The 25,773-nt window shown below is 39.4% G+C and overlaps 1 long non-coding RNA gene across 1 annotated transcript in view; it reads right to left on the bottom strand.

Annotated features, from left to right (window-relative positions):
• LOC148777828 (uncharacterized) overlaps window positions 1–25,773 on the bottom strand; it is a 99,823-nt gene that overhangs the window by 35,440 nt on the left and 38,610 nt on the right. The window contains exon 2 of the long non-coding RNA XR_016037434.1: window positions 19,562–19,768. This is a non-coding gene — a long non-coding RNA (uncharacterized LOC148777828). The remainder of the gene's footprint in view (window positions 1–19,561; window positions 19,769–25,773) is intronic.

Below are 25,773 nucleotides of genomic sequence, written 5' to 3'. Positions count from 1 at the left end.
GGATTTAATGGCAAGAAGTCTGGGAATAGTTTTGCTGCATTAAAAGAGACAAGAAATGAGAGTTTGGTAGAATCTACATGTTGGAGGCTTGGGGGTTTGTTGAAATTCAGTTGTTTTTTTTTAACTTATTTCAGAACATAATTGAAGGTAGACTTACCACTTGGAAAGTTTCTATCAAATCAGAGCCCATGGTGTTCTAGCACAGTAGAAATTTGCCAGACAATTTTACTGTTTGAATTTAAATCTGGACTTAGTTTTTAATTACATAGTTTCAAAATCTATAGTGGCTACATATCTGAAAAACGGGATTCCAGAATCATGCCTTGTAGCAGTCCCTGCAGTTCGACTAATTTGACCTCATTGTCTTCAAAAGAAAACAAAGTTCAAAGCACTTTACCAAGTACCGAGTCTAGACTGGTAACATATTTTCCATACTAGGGTTTGTCAAGCCCCCAGAGCCACTGACCTGTTAAGAACCTAGCCGCACAGCAGGAGGCAAGCGGTGGGCAAAACTGAAACCATCCAGGTGCGTGGAAAAATTGTCTTTTACAAAACTGATCCCTGGTGTCAAAATGGTGGGGGCTGCTGCTCTGTACCACACTGCCTTACTAGGTTCAAATATTTGTGTTTAAACATTGTTCATGAAAATCTCTATCTTTCTAGAGATAATCCCAGAATATGCAACTTTTGAAAAACATGCTCAGAAGCAAAAAATGAAGGGGAGACCCATTCCATGAAAACCATACCCAATACCATTTTAAACCCAAATAGACTTTAGGGGCCATGGTAGCAGCTATACTTTAATTTTTTGCTAAACAGCTCAATCAGATATATTTTCTCTTCCCTCGTTTGTTGCTAGAAAGAATTAGAGAATTAACGGTTTTCTGTTCACATGATCAAATAATTAAGAGTTAATTTTAATAATTAAAAAACTTTATAATGATAAAAGGGGCTTCCCTGGTGGCTCAGAAGGTAAAGAATGCCTACAATGAAGAAGACCTAGAATTAATCCCTGGGTTGTGAAGATCCCCTGAAGAAGGGAATGGCTGCCCACTCCAGTATTCCAGCATGGAGAATCCCATGGGCAGAAGAGCCTGGCAGGCTACAGTCCATGAGGTCATAAAGAGTCAAACATGACTGAGCGACTAAGCAAGCACACACATATTAATAAAGAAACACAAATGGTTGGATGGTTTTACTTGTTACTTCATTGCTTAGTCACTGAGTCATGTCTGACTCTTTGCAACCCCGTGGACTGTAGCCCACCAGGCTTCTCTGTCCATGGAATTCTCTAGGCAAGAATACTGGAGTGGGTTGCCATTTCCCTCTTCAACTTGTTGCTTACACAGGCAGTTATCACATTGTTCATCTTTCCATTTGAGATGGATGCAGCACAATGGGGAGACACAAAAACCTTGATTAGTTAAACCTATGACCAAGACTTCAACATTGAAGTTAAACTTTGACCTCCAGATTGAAAGAATTATGACTTGGTCTCTGGATACCTATCAGTGTCAGTCTTAACAACTCCAGGAACTCAAAACAGCTAACACACTAACTCTTCTAATTAGGCTCAGAAAGCCTAGTGACTAAAGCTTTCTTTATATATTTTATGAACAATGACATTAGTAGCTATGTAGGATTTCTTTATCTTTCTATTATCTCATCTTCTCCACAACTCAGTGACAAGAATAAAAGAGATATTATTTTTCTCTGAGATAGATGAAGAAACAAGATGAGAAAGATTAAAAGATATGTTCAAAGTTACACAGTTAATAACTGGTGGAACCAAACTGATAACCCATCTATCCCAACCTTTTGAAGTGGATCAGGTAGCTCCCCATTGGAAAGACGCAAAGCCAAGAGGATAGAATTCTTTACGGTGATTTCAGATTTCTAAGAATAAAGGCATAGATTTTTTTTTCTCTTATGAAGGAGAAAAAAGATGAATATATATCCTTTGCAATTCCTATCATTGAGAGGTGGAGTCAACTAATTTTTCCCTGTGAATTTGGGTTCATTTAGACTGAGCGACTTCACTTTCACTTTTCACTTTCGTGCATTGGAGAAGGAAATGGAAGCCCGCTCCAGTGTTCTTGCCTGGAGAATCCCAGGGATGGGGGAGCCTGGAGGGCTTCCATCTATGGGGTCACACAGAGTCGGACACGACTGAAGTGACTTAGCAGCAGTGATTTGCTTGAATGATAGAATGTGCTAGAAGTGATATTTTGGCTTTCTTAGGTGAAGTCATAATAACCTGTGTAGTTTCTGTCTATGCCTCTGGAAAGCTTAGATTCCAAGTAAGGAATCCTGAAAACACCATTCTTTAGGGAAACTCAAGATAGCTGCATGCATGAAGCGAATGGGATGACGGGCAGACCCAGCTATTTCAGCCGTCCCAATCTAGGGACTGATTTTTGAATTATAAAGCCATCTTGGATGTTGTTGTCCCAGGAGACACAATGTGAAGAAGAATTGAAGAATGTAACTGATAAAATAAGTCCTTAAAATACAGCCCTCATTAAGCTGTCCCAACAAAATATAACTACTTGAGCCAGTCCTTGTTGACTCCCAATCATCAGGGAGCAAGGATAAGAGATTCCCTGTTTGAATTATGATCATTATAAAAATGGAGGTGTTACACCACTTAATTTTAAGGTGCTTTAATAGATAGCAATAGATAATAAATGAACAGAACTAAACAGTAGATAAACAGAACATGTTAGGTAAAGCCATTGTATGGTGTTACAATTGAGAGGCCTTCAAAATTAGAATTTTACTCATGGAAATATCATTGTAAAATCCAGTTATCCAAAACGCTTGAAGAATAAGTCATTCTGGATGATGAAATGATGGCCATTCAAAAGATGGAGGTGATCAGGTAAAGGAACAAGATGGAGGAGGAATAGGACAGCGAGACCACTCTCTCCCCCACAAATTCATCAAAAGAACATTTGAACGCGAGTAAAGTCCACAAAACAACTTCTGAATGCTGGCAGAGGACGTCAGGCACCCAGAAAAACAGCCCATTGTCTTCGAAAGGAGGTAGGAAAAAACATAAAAGATAAAAAGCGAGACAAAAGAAGTAAGGACGGAGCTCCGTCCCGGGAAGGGAGGCTTTAAAAAGAGAGAAGTTTCCAAACACCAGGAAACACTCTCACTGGAGAATCTGTGGTGAGCCTTGGAAGCTCAGAGGGCCACATAACCCTCTTTTTTTTTAAGATTTTTTTAAAACCCACAGATTACCTGCCAAACGGTAACTCCCAGCGGAGAAGCAGCACAGACGCCTGCATACGCCATTAGCAAGTGGGGGCTGGGCAGGGAGGAGCCGGATGATCTGCTCAGAGAGAGGACTGGGCTTGAATGCCATGAGAACAATTTGAGAGAACTAGGGAGAAAAAAGCAGACTGTGGGATAGCTTCCCCACGAAAAGGCGGAAAGCTCTAACCTATGATCAGCCAGCCCCACTCACAGAATAAAGGACTGAGCAGAGCGAGCTGGCTGCGGGTCGGCCCATCCCCATCCCCCGCCGAGACAGGCAGGGAGCGCAGCCAGAGCCGGAGCGGGCAACCGCGGCCCCAGAAAGGCATCTGATACAAACTGCACACAAGCCTGTTGCTAATCAGGACTTCTTGGGCTCGGGCCGGTCGATATCCCCCTGAGAAGGTGCACCGGTTGTACACCCAGAAAACTGAGTGGTGGGGACTGGGGAGGCGATAAGTCGCAGAGACCGCGCTCGCCAAACACCTGGTCCCCTGAGCTGCTCGGACCGGGGAAGGCACAAAACGCAGGCCCAACCAAGTCTGCGCCTTTGTGGAGTACCTGAGAACCTGAACTTGAGCCGCTCAGACCTGGGAAGTGCATACAACCCGGTGCCGGCCTCGGACAGTTCCTGGCAGAGCAACCTAGAGCCTGTGCAGTATAGACTGGGACAGCATACGTGCTGTAAGTGGGGGCAAACCCAGTGTGGCCGAGACGCTGCGAGCACTCCCCACAGATGCCAGAAATATTCGACTGCAGCGTTCCTCCCTTCCCAGAACAGGACTGAACAACTGAGCCTTAAAAAGTGTCCACCCACCCCCTTGTATCAGGGTGGAAATTAGACACTGAAGAGACCAGCAGACAGAAGCTAAAACAGAGGGAACCACCTTGGAAATGACAGATAGAGACGTCTAGAGACTACTCCAAGAATAAGACAAAAAACCAGAGGCAAGAGGCTTAAGCCCGAATCCTGAGAACACCAGAGAAGTCCTGACTCCAGGGAACATTAATCGATAGGAGCTCATCAAACGTCTCCATACCTACGCTAAACCCAAGGGTCAACAAGTTCCAGAGCAAGACATACCACGCAAATTCTCCAGTAACACAGGAAACTAGCCCTGAGCTTCAATATACAGGCTGCCCAAAGTCACTCCAAACCCACTGACATCTCAAAACTCATTACTGGACACTTCATTGCACTCCAGAGAGAAGAAATCCAGCTCCACCCACCAGAACACCGACACAAGCTTCCATAACCAGGGAACTTTGACAAGTCACCTGTCCAACCCCACACACAGCAAGGAAACTACATAATAAAGAGATCTCCACAAACGGCCAGAAGAGGGAAAGGCCACCCCAAGCAAAGCATTATAAGCAAAATGAAGAAGCAGAGAAATACCCAGCAAGTAAAGGAACAAGATAAATGCCCACCAACACAAACAAAAGAGGAAGATATAGGGAATCTACATGAAAAAGAATTTCGAATTTTGGTGGTGAAAATGATTCAAAATCTTGAAAGCAAAATGGAGTTACAGATAAATAACCTGGAGAAAAGGATTGAGAAGATGGAAGAAAGGTTTAATAAGGACTTAGAGGAAATAAAAAAGAGTCAATATACAATGAATAATACAGTAGATGAGATCAGAAACACTCTGGAGGGAACAAACAGTAGAATAACAGAGGCAGAAGACAGGATAAGCGAGCTAGAAGATAGAATTGTAGAAATAAATGAAACAGAGAGGAAAAAAGAAAAACGAATTAAAAGAAATGAGAACAATATTAGAGACCTCTGGGACAACGTTAAACGCTCCAACATTCGAATCATAGGAATCCCAGAAGAAGAAGACAAAAAGAAAGACCATGAAAGAATACTTGAGGAGATAATAGTTGAAAACTTCCCTAAAATAGGGAAAGAAATAATCACCCAAGTCCAAGAAACCCAGAGAGTCCCCAATAGGATAAACCCAAGGCGAAATACTCCTAGACACATATTAATCAAATTAACAAAGATCAAACACAAAGAACAAATATTAAAAGCAGCAAGGGAAAAACAGCAAATAACACACAAGGGGATTCCCATAAGGATAACAGCTGATCTTTCAGCAGAAACTCTTCAGGCCAGGAGGGAATGGCAAGACATAATTAAAGTGATGAAAGAAAATAACCTACAGCCCAGACTACTGTACCCAGCAAGGATCTCATTCAAATATGAAGGAGAAATCAAAAGCTTTACAGACAAGCAAAAGCTGAGAGAATTCAGCATCACCAAACCAGCTCTCCAACAAATGCTAAAGGATATTTTCTAGACAGGAAACACAGAAAGGGTGTATAAACTCGAACCCAAAGCAATAAAGAAAATGGCTACGGGATCGTACTTATCAATAATTACCTTAAACGTAAATGGGTTGAATGCCCCAACCAAAAGACAAAGGCTGGCTGAATGGATACAAAAACAAGACCCCCATATATGTTGTCTGCAAGAGACCCACCTCAAAACGAGGGACACGTACAGACTGAAAGTGAAGGGCTGGAAAAAGATATTCCATGCAAATAGAGACCAAAAGAAAGCAGGAGTAGCAGTACTCATATCAGATAAAATAGACTTTAAAACAAAGGCTGTGAAAAGAGACAAAGAAAGAAACTACATAATGATCAAAGGATCAATCCAAGATGAAGATATAGCAATTATAAATATTTATGCACCCAACATAGGAGCACCGCAATATGTAAGACAATTACTAACAAGTATGAAAGGGGAAATTAACAATAATGCAATAATACTGGGAGATTTTAATACCCCACTTACATCTATGGATAGATCAACTAAACAGAAAATTAACAAGGAAACACAATCTTTAAATGATACAATAGACCAGTTAGACCTAATTGATATCTATAGGACATTTCACCCTCAAACAATGAATTTCACCTTTTTCTCAAGTGCACATGGAACCTTTTCCAGGATAGATCACATCCTGGGCCATAAATCCAGCCTTGGTAAATTCAAAAAAGTTGAAATCATTCCATGCATCTTTTCTGACCACAATGCAGTAAGACTAGATCTCAATTATGGGAGAAAAACTATTAAACATGCCAACATATGGAGGCTGAACAACACGCTGCTGAACAACGAACAAATCATAGAAGAAATCAAAAGAGAAATCAAAATATGCATAGAAATGAATGAAAATGAAAACACAACAACCCAAAACCTCTGGGACACTGTAAAAGCAGTGCTAAGGGGGAAGTTCATAGCAATACAGGCACACCTCAAGAAACAAGAAAAAAGTCAACTAAATAACCTAACTCTACATCTAAAGCAACTAGAAAAGGAAGAAATGAAGAACCCCAGGGTCAGTAGAAGGAAAGAAATCGTAAAAATTAGGGCAGAGATAAATGCAAAAGAAACAAAAGAGACCATAGCAAAAGTCAACAAAGCCAAAAGCTGGTTCTTTGAGAAGGTAAATAAAATTGACAAACCACTAGTCAGACTTATCAAGAAACAAAGGGAGATGAACCAAATCAATAAAATTAGAAATGAAAATGGAGAGATCACAACTGACAACACAGAAATACAAAGGATTATTAGAGAATACTATCAGGAATTATATGGCAATAAAATGAATAACCTGGAAGAAATGGACAAATTCCTAGAAAAATACAACTTTCCAAAACTGAACCAGAAAGAAATAGAAAATCTGAACAGACCCATCACAAGCACGGAAATTGAAACTGTAATCAAAAATCTCCCAGCAAACAAAAGCCCAGGTCCAGACGGCTTCACAGCTGAATTCTACCAAAAATTTAGAGAAGAGCTAACACCTATTCTACTCAAACTCTTCCAGAAAATTGCTGAGGAAGGGAAACTTCCAAACTCATTCTATGAGGCCACCATCACCCTAATCCCAAAACCTGGTAAAGATCCCACCAAAAAAGAAAACTACAGGCCAATATCACTGATGAACATAGATGCAAAAATCCTTAACAAAATTCTAGCAATCAGAATCCAGCAGCATATTAAGAAGATCATACATCATGACCAAGTGGGCTTTATCCCAGGAATGCAAGGATTCTTCAATATCCGCAAATCAGTCAACGTAATACACCACATTAACAACCTGAAAAATAAAAATCATATGATTATCTCAATAGATGCAGAGAAAGCCTTCGACAAAATTCAACATCCATTTATGATAAAAACCCTCCAGAAAGTGGGAATAGAAGGGACATACCTCAACATAATAAAAGCTATATATGACAAACCCACAGCAAACATTATCCTCAATGGTGAAAAACTGAAAGCATTTCCCCTAAAGTCAGGAACAAGACAAGGGTGCCCACTCTCCCCACTACTATTCAACATAGTTCTGGAAGTTTTGGCCACAGCAATCAGAGCAGAAAAAGACATAAAAGGAATACAAATTGGAAAAGAAGAAGTAAAACTTTCACTGTTCGCTGATGACATGATCCTCTACACAGAAAACCCTAGACACTCTACCAGAAAACTACTAGAGCTAATCAATGATTACAGTAAAGTTGCAGGATATAAAACCAACACACAGAAATCCCTTGCATTCCTATACACTAATAATGAGAAAATAGAAAGAGAAATTAAGGAAACTATTCCATTCACTGTTGCAACGAAAAGAATTAAATACTTAGGAATATATCTACCTAAGGAAACAAAAGACTTGTACATAGAAAACTATAAAACACTACTGAAAGCAATCAAAGAGGACACTAATAGATGGAGAAATATACCATGTTCATGGATTGGAAGAATAAATATTGTAAAAATGAGTATACTATGCAAAGTAATTTATACATTCAATGCAATCCCTATCAAGCTACCAAAGATATTTTTCACAGAACTAGAACAAATAATCTCACAATTTGTATGGAAATACAAAAAACCTCGAATACCCAAAGCAATCTTGAGGAAGAAGAATGGAACTGGAGGAATTAACCTGCCGGACTTCAGGCTCTACTACAAAGCCACAGTCATCAAGACAGTATGGTACTGGCATAAAGACAGAAATATAGATCAATGGAACAAAATAGAAAGCCCAGAGATAAATCCACGCACCTATGGACACCTCATCTTTGACAAAGGAGGCAAGAATATAAAATGGAGAAAAGACAGTCTCTTTAACAAGTGGTGCTGGGAAAACTGGTCAGCCACTTGTAAAAGAATGAAACTAGAACACTTCCTAACACCATACACAAAAATAAACTCAAAATGGATTAGAGAGCTAAATGTAAGACCAGAAACTATAAAACTCCTAGAGGAGAACGTAGGCAAAACACTCTCCGACATAAATCACAGCAGGATCCTCCATGACCCACCTCCCAGAATATTGGAAATAAAAGCAAAAATAAACAAATGGGACCTAATTAAAATCAAAAGCTTCTGCACAGCAAAGGAAACTATAAGCAAGGTGAAAAGACAGCCTTCAGAATGGGAGAAAATAATAGCAAATGAAGCAACTGATAAAGGATTAATCTCCAAATTATACAAGCAGCTTCTGCAGCTCAATTCCAGAAAAATAAATGACCCAATCAAAAAATGGGCCAAAGAACTAAACAGACATTTCTCCAAAGAAGACATACAGATGGCTAACAAACACATGAAAAAATGCTCAACATCCCTCATAATCAGAGAGATTATGCAAATCAAAACCACAATGAGATACCATTTCACACCAGTCAGAATGGCTGCTATCCAAAAGTCTACATGCAATAAATGTTGGAGAGGATGTGGAGAGAAAGGAACCCTCTTACACTGCTGGTGGGAATGCAAACTAGTACAGCCACTATGGAGAACAGTGTGGAGATTCCTCAAAAAACTGGAAATAGAAGTGCCATATGATCCAGCAATCCCACTCCTGGGCATACACACCGAGGAAACCAGAATTAAAAGAGACACGTGTACTCCAATGTTCATTGCAGCACTGTTTATAATAGCCAGGACATGGAAGCAACCTAGATGTCCATCTGCAGACGAATGGATAAGAAAGCTTTGGTACATATACACAATGGAGTATTATTCAGCCATTAAAAAGAATACATTTGAATCAGTTCTAATGAGGTGGATGAAACTGAAGCCTATTATACAGAGTGAAGTAAGCCAGAAAGAAAAACACCAATACAGTATACTAACACATATATATGGAATTTAGAAAGATGCAAATGATAACCCTGTATACGAGACAGCAAAAGAGACACAGATGTATAGAACAGTCTTTGGGACTCTATGGGAGAGGGTGAGGGTGGGATGATTTGGGAGAATGGCATTGAAACACGTATGTTGTCATATGTGAAACGAATCACTAGTTCAGGGTCAATGCATGTTATAGGATGCTCGGGGCTGGCATGCGGGGATGACCCAGAGGGAGGATAAAGGGAGGAGGGAGGTGGGAGGGGGGTTCAGGAGGGGGAACTTATGTAAACCCGGGGCAAATTCATATCAATGTATGGCAAAACCAACCAATATAATATTGTAAAATAATTTGCCTCCAATAAAAAATAAATTAATTACCTAAAAAAAAAAAAAGAAAAATAAAATTGTGAATACGTCTTTAAAAAAAAAAAAGATGAAGGTGATCAATCTTTTAAATGCTGGTAATATTGTATTTTAGCTATTTCATATGAATAGTTATATATAGAATCACTTATACATTAAACAAATACATTGAACACATATGCTAAGCACTGGATAAAAATTTTGCCTAGACAGAGCCCATGCTCCCCACAGAATTTCCAGATTATGGAGGAGGAAAAAACATTAACTTTCCCAAAGTTTCAAAGAAATTACGTTATAAGGCCAGGTTTCCAACTCAGATCTACCTGACTCCAAAAACCCAGATCTGTCTGACTCCAGAGTTCATGGAGAGACACTTTATAAAATGGTACAATGGCCTATTCTCCTGCCATTGGCCTATTCTCCTGCTTTTAACATTATTCCTTTTTAAAAATCATCATTTTAAGTATTTCCACTCTAAAAAACAGTGCATTAAAATTATTTACATCTGTCTATGACCTTTTAAATATGACAAGTTGACAAGTGAAAGTGAATTTTCCTTGTGTTTCTGCATGGCCATAGCTAGGCTTTAATCAGCAAATCCAAACGAAGCAAACTGTTAGCAGTCATTTAAGATGGCATCAGTGATAATAATAATGATTCCTTACACTTTCCTGGTGCCTCTCATCTAAGGATTGTAAAGGGCTTTACAAACATTAATTAAGCCTTACAGGATTTCAATGAGGTCATGAAGCAGTTTAGTTATTGTAATACACTGAGACTTTAAATAAAGCAAAAGCAACTTCAGAATCACATTTGGAAGTGCTCCCGTTTGCTCATGGTGGTTTGGACCCAGGTGTTTGAGAAGGATTTTTCTATTCCTGCATTTATTTCAGGTTTTTAAGAAGTTGTAACAATATAGTGTGTCCCTTTTACACATTGGAAGACACAGAAAATGACATTGTATATTTCACAGGAAACAACTGATTCACAAACGTACTTTTCATGTTCAGTTCAGTCGCTCAGTCATGTCTGACTCTTTGCAACCCCATGGACTGCAGTATGCCAGGCCTCCCTGTCCATCACCAACTCCTGGAGTTCACCCAAACTCATGTCCATTGAGTTGGTGATGCCATCCAGCCATCTCATTCTCTGTCGTCCCCTTCTCCTCCTGCCCCCAATCCCTCCCAGCATCAGAATCTTTTCCAACGAGTCAACTCTTCGCATGAGGTGGCCAAAGTATTGGAGTTTCAGCTTCAGCATCAGTCCTTCCAAAGAACACCCAGGACTGATCTCCTTTAGGATGGACTGGTTGGATCTCCTTGCAGTCCAAGGGACTCTCAAGAGTCTTCTCCAACACCACAGTTCAAAAGCATCAATTCTTCAGCGATCAGCTTTCTCTATGGTCCAACTCTCACATCCATACGTGACTACTGGAGATACCATAGCCTTGACAAGATGGACCTTTGTTGGCAAAGTAATGTCTCTGCTTTTTAATACATTGTCTAGGTTGACCATAACTTTCCTTCCACAATTTGTTGTGATTCACACAGTCAAAGGCTTTAGTATAGTCAATAAAGCAGAAATAAATGTTGGATTTCACATATGATAAGTACCCAGCATGACCATCCACTCAAGAGAACAAAGAACATAATCAGATCAGATCAGATCAGTTCAGTTGCTCAGTCGTGTCCGACTCTCCGCGACCCCATGAATCACAGCACGCCAGGCCTCCCTGTCCATCACCAACTCCCAGAGCTCACTCAAACTCATGTCCACAGAGTCGGTGATGCCATCCAGCCATCTCATTCTCCGTCGTCCCCTTCTCCTCCCGCCCCCAACCTTTCCCAGCATCAGAGTCTCTTCCAGTGAGTCAACTCGTCGCATGAGGTGGCCAAAGTATTGCAGTTTCAGCTTTAGCATCAGTCACTCCAATGAACATCCAGGATTGATCTCCTCTAAAATGGACTGGTTGGATCTCCTTGCAGTATAAGGGACTCTCAAGAGTCTTCTCCAACACCACAGTTCAAAAGCATCAATTCTTCGGCGATCAGCCTTCTTCACAGTCCAACTCTCACATCCATACATGACCACAGGAAAAACCATTGCCTTGACTAGACGGACCTTGGTTGGCAAAGTAATGTCTCTGCTTTACCTGCCCTCAAAGAGCTCCCAACACAGTGGGACAATGTTCAAGTAAATCAGTGTTACTGTAGTGTGCTAGAGTGATATATAAAGTATTATTCAACATTTGAAAGTATATTGAATTCTGAAAAATAATAGCTAATACCATACAGAGCTTATTGTATTCTACCCTTCCAAGACTTCACATGAACTAACTGCTTGATTTTCACAATAATTCTGCTTTGTAAATACTTTTATCTGCCTAATTTTACAAACACGGACACCAGGCACAGAAATCTTGAGTAATTTGCCCAAGCTCAACTACCGACTTTCAAATAGCTGTTGAAAGATAAGCTTTGATAATAGGCAAACTCTATTTTAAAGTGTCAGAAAGAGAAATAACTTCTTATGTATTTCTGATCAGCAATAACCTCTGGGCAAAATCATCAAAAAAAAAAAAAAAAAAAAAAAACAGATTTCTATGGAGGATTTCAGTACCATTCAGTCTGTCTTTCAATGATAGGCTCAACTCACAACTTTATGAGTCAGTTGGGACTAATGTTGTTTAGACCTAAATCTCTGGCCAGGGCCATCATGATGCAGCCATACACGAACAGTAGGCTGCCTTATGCTTATAAACATTTTCAAGTCATGAGATCCTGCCTTCGCTATTGCCTAAATTTCAGTTCTCTAATGATTAAAACAGTAACTATCCACAGGGAAAATTCTTGGACCTTTTCCATCTTTGTCCACTTCTTCCATTCCTTTCCTCTGGTTGTGACTCTGGTCGTGTTTCTCCTTTTACCACACCAACCTCATCAGAAGACCTGAAACTCTTGTTTCCATCTGGGGGCTCCCATTTCCATTTCTCATATAACCTGCTCAGTTAGGTTTTCATTGACAATCTGAATTGTGTTCTTCTTGAGCATACTTTGCTCATTAATCTAGATGAAATTCAATACCTTCCTCACTGAGTCTGATTCAGTAGTTCTATGAATCGAAGTATTGACTCTCTGCACATTGTGCTGTGCTGTACTTAGTTGCTCAGTCATGTCTGACTCTTTGTGACCCCATGGACTATATTCTGCCAGGCTCCTCTGTCCATGGGGATGCTCCAGGCAAGAATACTGGAGTGGGTTGCCATTTCCTTCTCCAGGGGATCTTCCCAACCCAGGGATGGAATCCAAGTCTCCCACATTGCAGGTGGATTCTTTACCATATGAGCCAGCAGGGCAGCCAAAGAATACTGGTGTGGGTAGCCTATCCCTTCTTCAGGGGATCTTCGTGACCCAGAAATTGAACCAGTATCTCCTGCATTGCAAGCAGATTCTTTACCAGCTGAGAAACAAGGGAAACCCCTCTGCACATTCAGTTCAGTTCAGTTCAGTCGCTCAGTCGTGTCCGACTCTTTGCGACCCAAAGAATCACAGCACGCCAGGTCTTCCTGTCCATCACCAACTCCCGGAGTTCACTCAAACTCATGTCCATCGAGTCAGTGATGCCATCCAGCCATCTCATTCTCTGTCGTCCCCTTTTCCTCCTGCCCCCAATCCCTCCCAGCATCAGAGTCTTTTCCAGTGAGTCAACTTGTCGCATGAGGTGGCCAAAGTATTGGAGTTTCAGCTTTAGCATCAGTCCTTCCAGTAAATACCCAGGACTGATCTCCTTTAGAATGGAATGTTTGGATCTCCCTGCAGTCCAAGGGACGCTCAGGAGTCTTCTCCAACACCACAGTTCAAAAGCATCAATTCTTCGGCGATCAGCTTTCTTCACAGTCCAACTCCCACATCCATACATGGCCACTGAAAAAACCATGGCCTTGACTAGATGGACCTTTGTTGGCAAAGTAATGTCTCTGTTTTTTAATATGCTATCTAGGTTGGTCATAACTTTCCTTCCAAGGAGTAAGCGTCTTTTAATTTCATGGCTGCAATCAGCATCTGCAGTGATTTTGGAGCCCAAAAATATAAAGTCTGATGCTGTTTCCACTGTTTCTCCATCTATTTCCCATGAAGTGATACCTGGTCATAAAAATATATGGGTGTAATTCTGAAACATTCAGAAGCAATGCACATTTTCCTTACATTTTTCATGATGCTATATGTTAATCTACCTAGACCTGTATTTTAGTATGGCAGACCTGAGTCAGATATTACAGATTCAAGAGATATGTAGTGAATATGTGAGAAGAATAGAGGCATATTCAGACGATAGGCACTGGACCAATCATCTGCAGTGATTTTGGAGCCAAAATAATAAAGTCTGACACTGTTTCCACTGTTTCCCCATCTATTTCCCACGAAGTGATGGGACCAGATGCAGGCTCAAATTAAGGTACTAGTTTAAGAAATTTGGAGTAGGGATATATTTAGGTGGTGGAAACAATAAGAATTGATTAGATATGAGAGAATTGTTAACAGTAACCTCTAGACAGGTGACTGAGTAGAATCATTCTTTCCAGTGGCATAATGTACACAAGGAGGGCCAAGTTTTGAGGGGATCCAATAACATAAGTTCAACGTTGGAGATAATATATTTGAAATAACATGGTAATTAACAGAATGGGCTCTGGAACCAGACTGTCGGGTTTGTATCCTGGCTCTACTGTTTATTAGCTGTGTGACCTTGGGTAAATTACTTCCCCATACCTTGATTTCTTCATCTTTAGAATGTTGTTAGTTAATTGTGATAGTTAATTTTATGTGTCAACTTAACTGAGCCACAATACCCAGGTACTTGATCAAGCATTACTCTGGACTTTTCTGTGACAATATTTTGGATGAGATTAACATTTAAATTGGTGGACTTTGAGTAAAGCAGATTGTATTCCATAGTGTTCAACCTCATCCAACCAGTTGAAGGCTTCAATGAAACAAATGCCGACCTTCCCAGAACAAGAGGAAATTCTGCAGCAGACCGCCTTTAGATTTGAACTGCACCTCCAGCTATTCTTTGAATCTCTAACTATTGGCCCACTCTGCAAATTTTAAACTTGCCAGTCTCCATAGTCATATGGGCCAATATATATATATGTATATATTCATCCAGTTACTAGAAAAATTAAATAAGTTAAAATATATAAATGTTTTAGAACAGTACCTGGTACATGGTGAGTACTCAAATACTAGGTATTCAGTGGTGTCTGTGGAGCATTGATGTCCAACATGTTTTGCATACACCAGTGTGTATTTGTAGTTCATGGGTGTTGTGTAGGGTGAGATAAAGATTTGGTGTTACTAACTGAACTGAATATATACATGATAAATGATGCAATTAGAGTAAACTAGATTATCCAGAGAGAGAAGATGCTACATAAGAAAGGCTCAAAGCATAATCTTTAAAAAGTTAATATTTAACAGATAGACAAAGAAAGCTTTAAAGGAGAAGTCAGGAAATAGGAAAACCAGGAAGTTTTCACACTAAAGAATGGCAAAATAAACTCACTTTTGGCAAAATTAAAGTCAGAATAGGACATTAATTTAGGAAGTATTACTAGAGTGGACATATGTCTGAGTTTACTTTGACTTCTCCGGGTTTGCATCTGTTGTTCCAGTAACGTTAGAAAATATCTGATGGCCACCTAAGATACGACCAAGACAGTCAGCATGTGATTTGAAATGGTTCAGTCAAGTTAAAAGAATGGAGTTTTTCTCACATTCTTCCACTGTTTGTAAACAAGGAAGAATGTGATGAAGAATGCTACTGACAACAATTTTGCTTTCACAGAACATAGAACCTGATTTCTAGATTTCAGGGATGAAGTAAAAAATTTTTTTAAAAATTAGAATTTTTTATTTTTTGGCTGCTCCATGTGGCATGTGGGATTTTTACTCCCTGAGCAGAGATTGAATGAATGCTTTCTGCACAGAAAAAGTAGAATCTTAACCTCTGGACTGCCAGGAAAGTACCAGCAAATTTCTTTATTCTGTGAGGCATTTTGATTGTGAGTATTCTGTAACTTGAAATCCAAACTATCCTAACTGATGTAGTGAGACAAGGGCAACTGTAAATGAAGGAACTACAAAGTAGCAATATTCTAACTCTAAGACAGTTTAAAAATTAGGGAGAGAACAAGATGGTGGAGGAGTAAGTGGACTTGGAGAACATCTCTCTCCACAGATACATTAGGAATAAGCCTTCAGGCACAGAAGTGGATGCAGAACACCAGCTGAGAGCGGACAGGAGTTCTTGTCCAGAAGAAAAGAATATATAGAACTACGCAAAACTCAGTAGGATGAAGGAACTAGGGGGAAAAACAAGAGTGTTAGTAGGACTAGCGGAGAAGGCAATGGCAAGCCACTCCAGTACTCTTGCCTAGATAATCCCATGGATGGAGGAGCCTGGTAGGCTGCAGTCCATGGGGTCGCTAAGGGTCGGACACGACTGAGCGACTTCACTTTCACTTTTCACTTTCACACATTGGAGAAGGAAATGGCAACCCACTCCAGTGATCTTGCCTGGAGAATCCCAGGGATGGGGGACCCTGGTGGGCTTCTGTCTATGGGGTCACACAGAGTCGGACACAACTGAAGTGACGCAGCAGCAGCAGCAGTAGGACTAGACCTGCCCTTGGTGAGTGGGGGAACTGAAGTAGGGGTTCAATCCCCACATCGGGGCAATTGTCTGAGTCAGAGGAGAAACATTTAAGGCTGAGAGTGAAACAGTGATCTGTGGCAGCCTAAATGGAATGAGAATCACACAGTCTTTGTCACAGCCAAACATACCCCTGGACAGAATGCAGGTCCCCTGGAAGGTGCAGCAGCTTGGAGCTGGAGATTAGGGGTTGTGGCACAATCCCAGGGTGAGGGCTGCTGTTGACTGCAGAGAGATGGATCAGGGGGATTTAGGGGAGGAGACTGTGGTGGGAAATGCCTGTGGAGGAAAGCTGGGCAGCCATGGAAACTAGGCGATGCTGCTGGGTTACACGTAGGGGTTGAAGCCATCACCATAGCCTCTCTCCCCACATGCCAGCATCGGCAGCTGAACAATAGATAGGCTGGCCCGTCAAATGCCTGATGCACTGAACTACAGAGCAGGACCCCACCCAGGGTGCTCCTTTAATGACTGATGCACCAATCTACAGAGTAGAACTCCACACAGGGTGCCCCTACTCTGTATGTCAATCTACAGAGTAGGACCCCAGTCAGGGGGTCCCTCTATGTGCCTGAATGGGTGGAACTTCAGAGAAAGACTGGCTAAAGAGGCCTTCTGATTGCCAGCTTGAAAAAAGACTCTGATAGGGTCATAACTCCTGGGGCCGAGGCAGTCCGTGTCCCTGCACACTTGGCACTGCCAGGGTCCCCACAAGCCAAGCAGCTGCACCACCTTCATGCTTAACTCTCAGCGAGGCAGAGCTGCCACAGGCAAAAATTCTTGCTATATGTGCACAGGGTCTCTTTGGTCGTGTCCAACTCTTTGTGACCTTGTTGACTGTGGCCTGCCAGGCTTCTCTATCAGGGACGGGGAGTTCTCTAGGCAAGAATACTGGAGCGTATTAGCCAATACTGGTTGCCATACCCTTCTAGAGCAATATACTTTCTGCTACCATAGCCATCAACCCACCTGAGTACCTGGTGTTTCCAGAACCCCTGCGACCAAAGCAGCTGCACCACCTCCACACCTGACCCTCACAGGGACAAACCCAGGTCCTCCAGGGCAGCCTCAGGAGCTAAACACCAGTGGACAACCCACATGGAGAGGTGGAAATAAAACCATAATTGAAGCCCAGGGGCAGTGTGGCTAAGGAAGAAGACCCAAAACCTTCCCACCAGCTGTACAAGCTGCAGATTAAATCCACACAATCAACTAGGCAGACTCTGTGTCTATGGAATATATAAAAGGTCATTGAGAGCTCCCACAAAAGAAAACACACTTGTTCTGATAGCTGTGGACATTGGAGGCAAGAACACACAAGAGTAGGACCAGATTAGAATCTGAGCTACCCCCACAGCAGGTCCAGAGATCAGGACAGTGTTGGGCATCCTAGGGAGGTGAGGTGGACTGTGACTCCCAGAGAAGGAAAGGACACTAACAGCAGTGACTCAAGAAAAACATTTATTATTATTATTTTTTGACTTGTTCTGTAGATTCTTTTGGATATTTTTTTCTTTGTTTTCCCCTCTTTTTACCCCCTGAGTTGTAGTTGTCAATTTTATTGTCACTATGAAATATAATTAAGCTTTTGAGGATTTTTGTTTTTTTTTCCTCAGTCACATTTTTTATTGTTGCTATAAACCTCTTCCCCCACACAGGGCTTTTGTGGTTCTATGGAGTCTTCTTCTGTTTTTTCCTTTACTCTTCTTCCGTTTTTTTTTTCCTCTCTTTTTTATAATTTTAATTTTTTAAACCTATTATATTTTTTTCTAAATTTATACCTTTGTTTGCCTTTCCTACTCTTCATTTCCTCTTGCAGCTAATCTTCAAGGTATATAAATCTTCATTTACCTCTATTTAACTTTGTATATCTGTTCTTTTTTTCCTTTTTTCTCAACATTTTGTTAGTTTTATTTTCATTGCTTTATCCCAATTGGCACCTTGCTTTAGTTTCGTTTTCCAGTTTGTGTTTTAGTTAGTTTTGTTCTGGTAGATATAATTTTTGGTTTCCTTTGTTCACCAGGTCAATCTATTGTACTTTGTTTTTGTTGAACTGTTTTGATTTTGCTTATGGGCGCATATGTATTTTTTACATACAGTCACACTTTTTATTGTTGTTATAAACCTCTGCCTCTACATTGGACTTTTGCAGTTTTGTGTATATTTCCTTTTTTTTTTTTCTTTTTTCTTTCTTCTTCCGTTTTTTCCCCTCTTTTTTATGCTTTTAATTTTTTTAAACCTATTTTTTTTTTTTTTACCTTTATGCCTTTGTTTGCCTTTCCAACTGTTCTTTTTCCCAGGCAGTTAATCTTTAATGTTCATAAATCTTCTTCATCTATCTCTGTTTAACTTTGCTTATCTATTCTTTCCTTCTTTCTTCCCTTTCCTCTCAACTTATTTGTTAGTTTTGTTTTCACTGCTTTATTCCCCACTTGGCACCTTGGTTTAGTTTTGTTTTCAAGTTTGTGCTTTAGTTATTTTGTTCTTAACTGGTAAATATAAATTTTTTATTTTCTTTGTTCACTGGGTCAATCTACTGCAGTTTATTTCTGTTGGACTGTTTTCACTTTGCTTATGGGTATATATGTATATGTGCATATTCCATTATTTTAATTATTATTTGCCTGATTTTGTAACTGCCACCTGTCTTGAGTTTATCTTTGGTTTCCATTTTTGGATATTTGTTTTAATCTCACTTAATACTATAAAAAAACACTTGTGGAATCTTCGTTCCTGACCAGAGATCAAGCCCTGAGCCTTTGGAGTTGGAGCACTGACACCAAGACCCTAGAATACCAGAGAGCTAACCCTAGGGAGTATTAAATAGTGAGAACTCACACAAAGGAAACCACTTGAATAGAAGAACCAGCATCACCTAACCACCAGTAGCACCCTGTGCAGGATGCTTCATTCAAACAACAAAACAAAACAAAAATACAAACCCAATCATCAGCAGACAGGTTACCACCTCACTCAGCCTTGCCCATCAGAGGAAAAACAAACAAACAAAAACTCAGCACAAATCTCACCCTATACAAAGCTTACACAAACCACTAGACCAACCTTAAGTGAAGTGAAGTCACTCAGTCGTGTCCATCTCTTTGCTACCCCATTGACTGTAGCCCACCAGGCTCCTCCATCCATGGAATTTTCTAGGCAAGAGTACTGGAGTGGGTTGCCATTTCCTTCTCCAGGGGATCTTCCTGACCTGGGGATCGAACCTGGGTCTTCCGCATTGCAAGCAGTCACTTTACTGTCTGAGCCACCAACCTTAGAAGGGAAGAAACAAAAAGGAAGAAAGAATTAAACCTTGAAGCCTGGGAAAAGGAGACCTCAAACAAAATAAGTTCCAAAAATAAAAATAATGAAAAGGCAGAGACACACTATACAAATGAAGGAACAAACTAGAAACACAGAAGTCCAAGTAAATGAAGAGGAAATGGGCAAACTACCTGAAAAAGAATTCAGAATAATGATAGTAAAGATGATCAAAAACTTTGAAAATGAAATGCAAGAATCAACTAGCAAAGACCTAGAAGAATTAAAGAATAAACATACAGAGACAAAAAACACAATTACTGAAATTAAAAATACACTGGAAGGAATCAATAGCAGAATACCTGAAGCAGAAGAACAAATCAGTGAGCTGGAAGATAAAATATGGTGGAAATAACTTCTGAAGAGCAGAATAAAGTAAAAAGAATGAACACAACTGATGATAGTCTCAGAGACGTCTGGAACGATATCAAATGCACCAACATTTGAATTAAGGGGTCCCAGAAGAAGAAAAGAAAAAGAAAGGATATGAGAAAATTTTTGAAGAGATTATAGTTGGAAATTTCCCCAACATGGAAAAGGAAATAGTCAATCAAGTCCAAGAGGCACAAAGAATCCCACACAGGATAAACCCAAGGAGAAACATGCCAAGACACATATGAATCAAACTAACAAAGACTAAACACAAAGCAACAATATTAAAAGCAGCAAGGGAGAAGCAACAAGTAACATACAAGGGAAACCCCATACACTTAACAGCTGATCTTTCAGCAGAAACTCTGCAGGCCAGAAGGGAATGGCAGGATATATTTAACGTACTGAAAGGGAAAAATCCACAACCAAGATTTTTGTACCCAGCAATGATAAGATTTTGTACCCAGCAAGGATAAGATTTTTGTACCCAGCAAGGATCTCATTCAAAATTAATGGGAAATAAAAAGCTTTTCAGACAAGCAAAAGTTAAGAATTCAGTACCACCAAAAATCAGCTTTACAACAAATGTTAAAGGAACTTATCTAGTCAAAAAATAGAAGAGAAGAAAAAGGATCTACAAAATCAATCCCAAACAGAAAATGCAATAGGAACATATATATCAACAACGACTTTAAATGTAAATGGATTAAATGTTCCAACCAAAAGGCACAGACTGGCTGAATAGATACAAAAACAAGACCCATATATATGTTGTCTACAAGAAACCCACTTCAGACCTAAAGACACATAGAGACTGAAAGTGAGAGGATGGAAAAATATATTCCATGCAAATGGGAACCAAAAGAAAGCTGGAGTAGCAATCCTTGTATCAGACAGAATAGACATTAAAATAAACTAGATTATAAGAAATAAGGAAGGACACTACATAAGGATCAAGGGATCAATCCAAGAGGAAGACATAACAATGTAAATATCTATGTACCCAACATAGGAGACCTCAATACATAAGACAAACACTGACAGACATAAAAGAAGAAATTGACAGTAATACAATAATCTTAGGAGACTTCAACACCCCACTTTCACCAATGGACTGATCATCAAAACAGAAAATTAATAAGGAAACACAAGTCTTAAATTATACATTAGATGACATGGATCTCATTGATATCTTCAGAACATTCCACCCAAATGAAGAAGAAAACACCTTCTTTTCAAATGCACATGGAACCTTCTCCATGATAGACCAAATAAATCTAGGGTCACAAATCAAACCTCAGTAAATTTATGAAAGCTGAAATCATATCAAGCATCTTCTATGACCACAATGTTTTGAGACTAGATACCAATTACAAGAAAAAAAAACTGTAAGGAACACAAACACGTGGAGATTAAACAACACGTTTCTAAATAACCAACAGGTTACTGAAGAAATCAAAAGGGAAATAATAAATTTCTAGAAACAAATGACAATGCAAGCGCAACAACTCAAAAACCTATGGGATGCAGCAAAAACAGTTCTAAGAAGGAAGTTTATAGTAATACAATCCTACCTCAAGAAATAAGAAAACCACCAAATAGAGAGCCTATCATTACACCTGAAACAACTGGAAAAAGAAACCCCCCAAAAAAACCCCAAAATTCATAGAAGGAAAGAAATCATAAGTTGAAAGAAAAAAGAAATGAAAAAGAAATGAAAGAAGCAATAGTAAAGATTAATAAACTAAAAACTTGTTCTTTGAGAAGATAAAATTAACAGTCCATTAGCCAGACTCATCAAGTAAAAGAGAGAAGAATCAAATTGAAAGCATTATAAATGAAAAAGGAGAGGTTACAACAGACAATGCAGAAATACAAAGGATTATGAGATTATTATGAAAAACTTTTTAGCAATAAAATGGATAACCTGGAAGAAATGGACAGATTCTTAGAAAAGTTCAATCTCCCAAGACTGAACCAAGAAGAAAGAGAAATTACAAACAACCCAATCACAAGCACTGAAATTGAAGCTGTGTTAAAAAAAATCTCACAAAAAACAAAAGCCTAGTGCCAGATGGCTTCACAGGGGAATTCTATCAAATATTTAGAGAAAAGCTAATGCCTATCCTTCTGAAACTCTTTCAAAAAAGTTCAGGGGAAGGAACACTTCCAAAGTCATTCTACAAAGCCACCATCACCCTGATACCAAAATCAGACAAAGAAACCACAAAAAAAGATAACTGCAAGCCAATATCACTGATGAACACAGATGCAAAAATCCTCACCAAAATTTTAGCGAACAGAATTCAGCAACACATCAAAAAGTTCATACACTATAATCAAGTTGGCTTTATTCTGGGGATGCAAGGATTCTTCAATGTACACAAATCAGTCAATGTGATACACCATATTAACAAATTGCAAGATTAAAGCCATATGATAATTTCAATAAATGCAGAAAAAGCCTTTGACAAACTTCAGTACCCATTTATGATTAAAACTTTTAAAAAAATGGGCATAGAGGGAAACTACCTCAACATAGTAAAGGCCATATATGATAAGCCTATGGAAAACATTATTCTCAATGGTGAAAAATTGAAAGTATTCCCCCTAAGATAAGAAACAAGACAAGGGTGTTCACTTTCACCACTATTATTCAATATAGTTCTGGAAGTCCTAGCTACAGCAATCAGAGAAGAAAAAGACATAAAAAGAACCCAGATTAGAAAAGGAGAAGTAAATCTTTCACTGTTTGCAGAAACATGATACTATACATAGAAATGCCTAAGGATAGTATCAGAAAATTACTAGAGCTAATCAGTGAATTTAGCAAATTTGCAGGATACAAAATCAATACACAAAAATCATTTGCATTTCTATATACTAACAATGAAAAATCAGAAAAAGAAATTAAAGAATCCCATTCACCTTTACAACAAAAAGAATTAAATATCTAGGAATAAACTTTCCTAAGGAGACAAAAGAACTGTACACAGAAAATTATAAGACACTGATGAAAGAAATCAAAGATGACATAAACAGATGGAGAGGTACTCCATGTTCCTGGATAGGTAGGAAGAATCAATATTGTGAAAATGACTATACTATCAAATGCAATCAACAGATTCAATGTGATCCCTATCAAATTACCAATGGCATTTTTCACAGAACTAGAACAAAAAATTTCACAATTCATATGGGAACACAAAAGAACCCAAATAGCCAAAGCAGTCTTGAGAAAGAAGAATGGAGCTGGAGGAATCAATCTTCCTGACTTCAGATTATACTATAAAGCTACAGTCATCAAGACAGTATGGTACTGGCACAAAAACAAATATAGACCAATGGAACAAGACAGAAAGCCCAGAAATAAACCCATGCACGTATGGGTACCTTATTTTTGACAAAGGAGGCAAGAATATACAGTTGGGCAAAGACAGCCTCTTCAATAAATGGTGCTGGGAAAACTGGACAGCTGCATGTAAAAGAATGAAATTAAAACACTTCCTAACACCATACACAAAAATAAACTCAAAATGGATTAAAGACCTAAATGCAAGACCAGAAAATATAAAACTCTTAGAGGAAAACATAGGCAGAACACTTGATGACGTAAATCAAAGCAAGATGCTCAGTGACCCACCTCCTAGAGTAACAGAACAAAAACAAAAGTAAACAAGTGGGAATTGGTTAAACTTAAAAGCTTTTGCACAGCAAAGGAAACTACAAGCAAGGTGAAAAGACAACCCTCAGAATGGAAGAAAATAATAGCAAATGAAACTACTGACAAAAAATTAATTTCCAAAATATATAAGGAACACGTACAACTCAATGCCAGAAAAACTAACAACCAAATCAATAAGTAGGTTAAAGACCTAAATAGACATTTCTCCAAAGAAGACATACAGATGGCTAACAAACACATGAAAAGATGCTCAACACCACTCATTATTCAGTTCAGTTCAGTTCAGTCGCTCAGTCGTGTCCGACTCTTTGTGACCCCATTAATCACAGCACGCCAGGTCTCACTGTCCATCACCAACTCCCATTATTAGGGAATGCAAATCAAAACTACAATGAGATATCACTTCAAACTGGTTAGAGTGACCATCATCAAAAAGCCTGCAAACAATAAATGCAGGAGAGTGTGTGGAGCAAAGGGAACACTCTTGCACTGTTGGAAGGAATGTAAATTGATGCAGCCACTATGGAAGAAGGTATGGAGATTCCTTAAAACACTAGGAATAGAGCCACCATATCACTCAGCAATCCCACTCCTAGGCACATACCCAGAGGAAACCAAAATTGAAAAAGACACATGTATCCCATTGTTCATTGCAGTGCTATTTACAATAGTTAGAACATGGAAGAAATCTAGATGCCTATCAACAGATGATTGGATAAAGAAGTTGTGGTACATATATGCAATGGAATATTATTACTCAGTCATAAAAAAGAATGCATTTGAGTCAGTTCTGATGAGGTGGATGAACCTAGAACCTATTATATAGAGTGAAGTGAGTCAGAAAGAAAGATAAATACTGTATTTAATGCACATGTATGGAACATAGAAAAATGGTACTGAAGAATTTGTGTACAGGGCAGCAATGGAGAAGCAAACATAGAGAATAGACTTATGGACATGGGGAGAGGGGAGGAGAGGGTGAGATGTATGGAAGGAGTAACATGGAAACTTACATTACCATATGTAAAATAGATAGCCAATGGGAATTTGCTGTATGGCTCAGGAAACTCAAACAGGGGTTCTGTATCCATTTAGAGGGGTGGGATGGGGAGGGAGATGGGAGGGAGGTTCAAAAGGGAGGGGATATATGTATACCTATGGCTGATTCATGTTGAGGTTTGACAGAAAACAACAAAAGTCTGTAAAGCAATTATCCTTCAATAAAAAGTAAATTAAAAAAACTAACCCCTTCACCAGTGCCTTCTGAGGAGGGAGAATCCCTTTCACATAGCAATTGGATTGACCTTTGTTGAACACTGGAATGGGTGTAATTAAGCAAATTTGGAGAAATCATACAGGATGAGTGCAAATGCTCTAATAATGTGAGGAGTCATGGGAAGGGTGGGATTCAAAGGTAGTAAGGGGACCCAAGGAATTTGGGTGCTTCATAGAAGGGGACAACCAAAGGAACTCTGCAGAGGCAGAGTAAAAGTATAGACTATATGTATCTGCACTATGTAATAAAACTGGCAAATCTCTTTTAAAATCCCTGGTTGATACGCTGGATTGAATGCATGTCCTCTGCATAGAAAAGGTGGAGTCCTCGTAATTATCTCCAATTAACCACTCCCTTCTTCTTGTATACCCTTCTCCTCTGGGATTCAATGGCACCATAGCCACTCTAGTGATTGTATTTTTTCCTCTCACAATTTATAGCTCTTTCTTTTTTAGTCTTTGCTGGCTCCTCTAAATGATGAAGGACCTGGGACTTCCCTGGTGGCTCAGTGGTAAAGAATCTACCTGAAATTTACAAGATATGTACAGGAGACATGGGTTCTATCCAAGGGCTCGGAAAATCCCCAGGAGAAAGAAATGGCAACCCACTTCAAGATTCTTGCCT

Source organism: Moschus berezovskii, chromosome 5 (assembly GCF_049115385.1).
Source record: "Moschus berezovskii isolate FMDL1 chromosome 5, NW_MosBer_1.0, whole genome shotgun sequence".
In the NCBI taxonomy this organism is placed as follows: domain Eukaryota; kingdom Metazoa; phylum Chordata; class Mammalia; order Artiodactyla; family Moschidae; genus Moschus; species Moschus berezovskii.
The sequence above is the reverse complement of the archived record's forward strand: the minus strand, read 5'-3'. Positions and strand labels throughout refer to the sequence as shown.